Below are 6,705 nucleotides of genomic sequence, written 5' to 3' on the forward strand. Positions count from 1 at the left end.
CTGGATTCCTGAGTCTGACCACAAACTTAGTTGGCCCTCTGCATTGTTCATCTTCCCGTTTCCCTCTTCTCCCGCCCTCATAGATCATGAGCACCCTCTTTAGAGTGGTAGTCTCAGAACTCCCTCCCACAGCCCACCCCACTGCAACGCACCATGGGAACACACCACCGAGATTCAAGTCCGTCCTCTGGCCCCGTTCCCTCGGACCACTTTGAGGAAGGATCCATCTCAGTCCAACACCCAGACTCTCAGCTGCAATACCGTGGGGCTAGACTGCTATTCACAGATGGGCTGGGCCATTTGGGGGGCCGATTCTTGGTAGTTGGCTTTTGGTTTTGTTTGTTTTTACTTACTGGTCAAATATGAACCAGTTCTCATTTCCACACTCAGAGCCATTTTTATGAATGCCATATGGTCCCGTTTTGTACTGCCAGGAACTGGGGATCACAGGCGCATGGCACAGCTACTGCGACTCCTGGCCCTTGCAGCTGTGCCCTTGACAGGCTGCATGTGCAGTAGCAGTGATGTTCAAAACCAGTAAGGTTGGACGGGGCCTCCTTACCCACGGTCATGACAGCACTGCCCCTCTAGTCCTGCCTCTCTGGCCCCTTAATCTTTCCCTTGTCTGTCTCCTCCTTTTCGTTCAGACCTGGTCATCTCTAGCTGAAGACTGTACCAGATGCCTCTTTGCTTTCAATCCTGTCCCTTTCGACCCATCGTCCAAATGGCCGCTTTTGGGCTTCCTTGCCAGCTTAGGTCATGTTCTATGGCTCTTGACTTAACTTTTGTCCTTCATCATCACCTAGAGTTCCTTCATCATCACCATGGAGTTCTGTTTGTTATCGGGGCAATCAGAGTGTTTCGCAAGCTGGCTCCCACCTACCCCATGTACTCCTACTCTGCTTGTCTGGGTGTCCAACCAGATGAGCCTACCTGTCCTCCCTGAAGAGATGGCCCCTTTCACATGAGAGTCCAGAAGTTTGCCTAAAGAGAAGGTGTCAGGGGAGGATTTTTGAGAAAGAATATGAGATCTCCAGTGGCAGCCACCACAAGCAAGAGAACCAAGAAACGGTCATTGGATTGGTCAGTTAGGAGGTCTTGTCCTCCATGTCAGGGTCAGCAGAGTGATAGAAGCAGACATCACATCACCGTGAGAAAAGGAGAAAATGAAAGGAAGAAGTAGAGATGAGGGGACAGATTGCTGCTTCCAGCTATGAAGGGAAAGAGAGAGATGGAGAAGTGGAAGTCCCCATTTGGACTGTTGTTGTTTTACTTAGCTAATATTTGGCAAGTGCTTTTCTGGATCAGCCCTGATAACATTTTACCAGCAATATCTCTGTGAGACCTCACAGAACATCCCAAGGTTGGCATGGTTATGTCCATTATACAGAAGAGGTTCCCAAGATGGCGGGCAGAGCTGGAATTTGTACCCTGTTCCATTGCTGTGCACAGCCTCACCTTCACCACTCTCCTTGTCCTCCCTGCAGCCACGAGGGGAAGGGCGAGGTGGAGAGCTGCCTGCAGACAGAGAGCCGGGCTAGAGGCACAAGGGAGGTTATGCGAGCTTAGATAGCACTGGAGGGCTGGAACACCTAACTTTTCAGAGGGGAAGGGGCCAGAGAGGAGAGAGGCTAACTATTTTTAAGAGTCAAATAGAAGGTATGAGCCTATTAAAAACCAGGGGAGAAAGAAATTGAATATTCAACAAGTGTCTGAGTGGGGTACCTCCTCTAAGCTAAAGAGCAATGAAATGACATCAAGAAGACAAAGGCCAACAGTGAACAGGAGCAAGTGATGGCCTATGTCCCAAGATGCCTGGAGTGGACTGAACTTGGATGGGCAGGTGGGGCCTTAGCCTTGGATAGCAAGTGTGCAAAGACCCACCCACCCAAACCTGGGAGGCTTAGCACTTGGTGAGTGACCTCATCTGTCCTCGGGCCATCACTAAGAGGTGCTAAATAAATATTTGCTGATGTGAAATAAGCGTCTGAAATGGAAAATTAGATCAAAGAGGAAAAATACCTTTGTTATGCTATTGATGATAGAAGGGGCCGGGCATCTCATCCTTTGGCCAGTTAGGTGGGACTGACTGGGGTATTCACAATTGATATCTACATGGTGGTCGGGACTAGGATGACCAACCCTTCCTATGGGCACAGTTCTGCACACTTTGCAAAGGTTTGGGGGCAGGGTATCTCACACACTCAAGGTATTCCCCATGCAGGGTCTTGAGTTTCGAGGACACCTAAATAAACTCATCCCCCAGTCTATCGGGTGAGTTTGCTTCCATCACGTTGGATTCTTGATGATCCCCATTTCTTAGAGAAGAGAACAAACTCCAGGTCTCCCAGCAAGAATTGGCAGAAATAGGCCTGTCCCCCTCTGACTCCGCTGTGTCTTTTACACACTACACCACTTACTTCCCTGATCAATATACAATTTCACCATGTAATCCTTTTAGAACCAGGGTCCAGATATGTTTATCATCAAGATTAGGTGGGCAGAGTCGGCAAGGATGCTTTCCACTCACTTGCTGGGTGACTGTGAGTCACCTCCCTTCACTGGGCCTTGGTTTTACCATCTGTGAAATGAGGCAGTTGGACTCTGAGTTCCCCGAGTTCCTTTCCAGCTCTAGCATCATCCTCAGATACCCTGGTGCCTAGAGCAGTAAGTGACCCCAGGCTGTGGGTCAAGTGTGCATCTTGGAGCATGGAAGAATTGTGATGATGGCCACAGCCCCCTGGAAGATGACCTTGGCAAGAGCTGGCTGAGATGATTTTTCTGCTGATGATGGAATCTCCTGGCAGAGTTTATACAGGTAAGCTGGTGCAGGTGAGGAGTGGGGAGGGGGCTCTTCTCTTGTGACTCCTGAGTAATATTTCCTTGCAGAGTTGGAAGCCTCCAGGACTGGCAGATGCCAGCTAGATTCAGCTATTCATATTGGCAAAGTAGGTGACCCATCTTTCTACACACTCTCCTGGCAGGGCTTCCAGAAAGGCTTTCTGCTCCCACCCCTTAAATGCCTCCCTGTATTTCATTGTCACTGTGCCTGGAATCATACCTTCCTGTAGCCTTCCAGTTCCCTGTCCGGTGGCGTGTTCTCTGGGAAGACTATGGCCATAAATGCCATAATCAGCCAGGAGTATGTTTATCTCAGAGCTAGAGCCAAGAGGGGAAGGCTTGTCCAAAATTGAGGCTCAGACTGTTGAATCACTAGAAAGAAAAAAAAGTCCATTCCAACCTCACCTCAGAGCACACACCCAAATGCAAAAATTATTTTAAAAGGTCAAAAAGGAGATATGAGCCCATTAAAAAACTAGAGAAAAAAGTAATTGAATATTTAACAACTGTCTGAATGCGGTAGCCCATTTAAGCTGAAAAAAACAACAAAATCACATCAAGGTGGCAAAGGCCAATCAATTTGACTACATTAAAACTAAATATTTTCAAAGTCAATATCACAAACAACCAAAAAGCAGAGTGGGTAAAATATTTGCAGATGCATAATATATAAATGAACACACCCAATAAGGTTGTAAGTCACCCAAACAGAGTTTTCAGAAAAGGAAATGGAAATAACTAAAAAAAATTTTTGAAAAAACATTCAACTTCACTAATAACCAAGGATCAACAATAAAAACAATAAGGAAATACAAGTTTTCACCAACAAATTAGAAAAAAAAGTTTAAGAATACCCAACGTTGATGAGGATACAGTGGAACAGGCACTGGTATATGCTATTTGGGGAATGTGAATTGGTGTACTCTTTTTGGAAAGTATATGGCAGAAGAAAGAGGAAAGTTTTAAGAGAGGGTAAATGGCCTATATCTTTATACAACATATATCGAGTGTCTATTTTGTGTCAGGCATGGTGCTAGTTTTTAAAATATGAAGGTAAGATATGATCCCTGCTCTTAGGTGTACAAAGAGATAAAAAAAAGACACACACAGATACTAAAATGATACACAAGAAGGAGCAGGCCAGAGATATGCTTAAGACATGGGAGCAGGGGCAGTGGGGTTGGTGGTACAGGTGTGAAGCTTTATGGGAGTATCTAAGGAGGTTCCTAGAAGAGGCGATCGGCGAGGGGAAGTTACTCGGGTAGAAGGCAGAGACAGGAGACAAGCATCATGGCTGAACTCGTGGGCAGTCGAGGTTGCTGAAGCACGAAATAAGAGTCAGGGCGTGGGCAAGGTGGAACCAGATCACACAGTGCCAGTATGCTTCGTTGAAGAGTTGGGTCTTCAGTTACAACAGGGAGCCACTGAAGCATTTTGCACAAGCAGGTGCCACGGTATGATTTCTCTTTTAGGGTGATTACTCTGGTTGCTTGGAGAAATTTGGAGGTATGAGGGCCAGTGAGGAGATGATCGCCTTGGTCCGGGTAAAGAGGGCAAGGCCTAGATTAGGGCAGAAGCCAAGAGGATGAAGAGAAGTGGTCAGATCCAGGAGGTAAAGTTAGGAGAACCTGCTGACTGGTTGCTGGGGTTAAAGAGAGTCAAGGATGTCTTTCCTGTTTCTATCTTGAATAACTGGGTGGATGGGAGAACACTCAGGAGAAAGAACAGCCTTGGGGGGCGGGAGAAGGATTGTTGAGCTCAATCTCAGACAAGCTGAGTCAGAGGTGGGCATCCAGGTGGAGGTGGCCTGCAAAGAGCTAGGCAAAGGGTCTGGATCCCAGCAGGAGATGTAAACGAGAGATTCGGGTTGGGACTGATGCTGATTGTAGCCATGAGCTTGGGTGAGCTGGTCCTAGGAGAATGTGTCAGCTGAGAAGGGGGGGGGTGTGTCCAGAAATGAGAGCCTTGCCCCTATTTAAGGGGTAGGTAGAGAGAAAGGGGAGCCCACAAAGGCAAAAAAAAAAAAAAGCCAGAGAGAGAAAAAAGCACCTGGAGGCTGTGTTGGCATGGAAACCTGGGGATGTGGAGCATTTCCAGAAGAAAACAATCAGCAGACAAAAGAGAGGCCAGCTAGCTGGGGGCTGAGAGCCCCCTGCATGTAGTAATCAGGGGCTGCTAGTCCTCAGCAAGAGCAATTTCCCGTGAGAGATGGAGAGAGGAAAATGGGGGGGAAGGGAGAGCAGGCAGCTGGGCCACCTGTCTGCGAGAAGCTGCTAGAGGAATGATTTGGGCCAGGGGACAGTTTCTGAGCTGGAGCTGGATTGAGATGAAATAAGGATAGATGTGATAGGGACAGTCCAAAGGGCTATCATCTAAAGTCCTCCTGTCTGTGTAAGTCAGAGGCAAGATCAAAGGACACGGGTGGCACGGAAGGAAAATGTGCATCAGTGACCTTGACTGGAGCTGTTGTCAAGTGGGAAAGTATATGTGCCCCTTGGGCGCTCACCAAAGAACAGGGGCATCTCCCAGCAGGCATAGATGGAGAACCAGGACTTGTGTTCTGACAAGGCCAGAGACAAGTTCATGAGTGACATTTTAGGGATGGATACGGGAAGAGGATCCTGCTGAGGAAATAGAACGAAAGGCCAGAGAAAAAGACCCAAAACGTGGGAGTCCTAGAAGCCCAGAGAGTAGAGAATTTCCAGAGGACAGAGTGGCCACTGATGGCCACATGCACAGAGACAGGGGAGGCAAGGGCATCCCCAGGACCTGGCCTGTGGGGACATTTGCCACAGCAACTCTGGGAGAAGGGGCAGAAGCCCCGCTGGGTGGGGCCGATCTCCAGTCCGGCTGAGAAGGCAGGAGGGAGGGGAACTGGAGGGGGCCACAAGGCCAGGAAGCCGCTGGGCTGGGCCTTCCCCAGGGCTCTGCAGGGGGGAGGCTGTGCACGCTGCCTTGGGAGAGCAGGCACAGGCCATGGAAGGGGCCCTGGAGCAGCAGGATTAAGTGTTGAGGTGAAGGGATTAGTTGCTGTTGGTAGAAAGGGACAGAAGTAAATCATGTACATTTACCAGGTAACCTGATCTCCATGTTCTCCGGGAGGCCTTTTCTCTGCCCTCTGGGTACCAGCTCCAGCTCTAATTAGCAGTGGTTTCATCCTGCCTTGTGGCTGGGGCCATGTCTTACTCGTTTTGTACCTTTTGGCACCTAGCAACAGGCAGCCGGCTAGGTAGGGGCAGAATAATTATTTTCTGCTTGAAATTCAGTGTCTGAAATGGAGGTTCAGAAATTTTTTTTTTTACCAAAAAGACTTGTGGCAACATCCAGGGAATCAACAAACAAGAAAATAAACGTCAAGGTTGAGGCTATCTGGGTTGCAGGAAATGCATTGGCACTCCGAGGTAGGCACAGTTCTTTATTTCTTTCTTTCTTTATTTTTGAGCCAGAGTCTCACTGTGTCAGCCAGGCTGGAGTGAGGTGGCACAATCACAGCTCATTGTAACCTGAAACTCCTGGGCTCAAGCAATCCTCCTGTCTCAGCCTCCCAAGTAGCTGGGACTACATGCCACCATGCCCAGCTAATTTTTTAATTTTTTATAGAGATAGGGTCTCACTATGTTGCCCAGGCTGGTCTGAAACTCCTGGCCTCAAGCAATCCTCTCACCTTGGCCTCCCAAAGTGCTGGGATTACAGGCGTGAGCCACCACGCCCGTCATCACAGCTCTTCATTGTTTATACCATGGAGTCATGGCCATTGTCTAGTGACCATAACCCCACCCTTCTGCCCCAGTAAGGCAGACAGCCACCATTACCCCCATTTCACAGGGCAGGAAACTGAGACCCAGAGAAGCAGGATTGAGGTAA

Source organism: Propithecus coquereli, unplaced genomic scaffold, assembly GCF_000956105.1.
Source record: "Propithecus coquereli isolate 6110/MARCELLA unplaced genomic scaffold, Pcoq_1.0 Scaffold590, whole genome shotgun sequence".
NCBI lineage: Eukaryota > Metazoa > Chordata > Mammalia > Primates > Indriidae > Propithecus > Propithecus coquereli.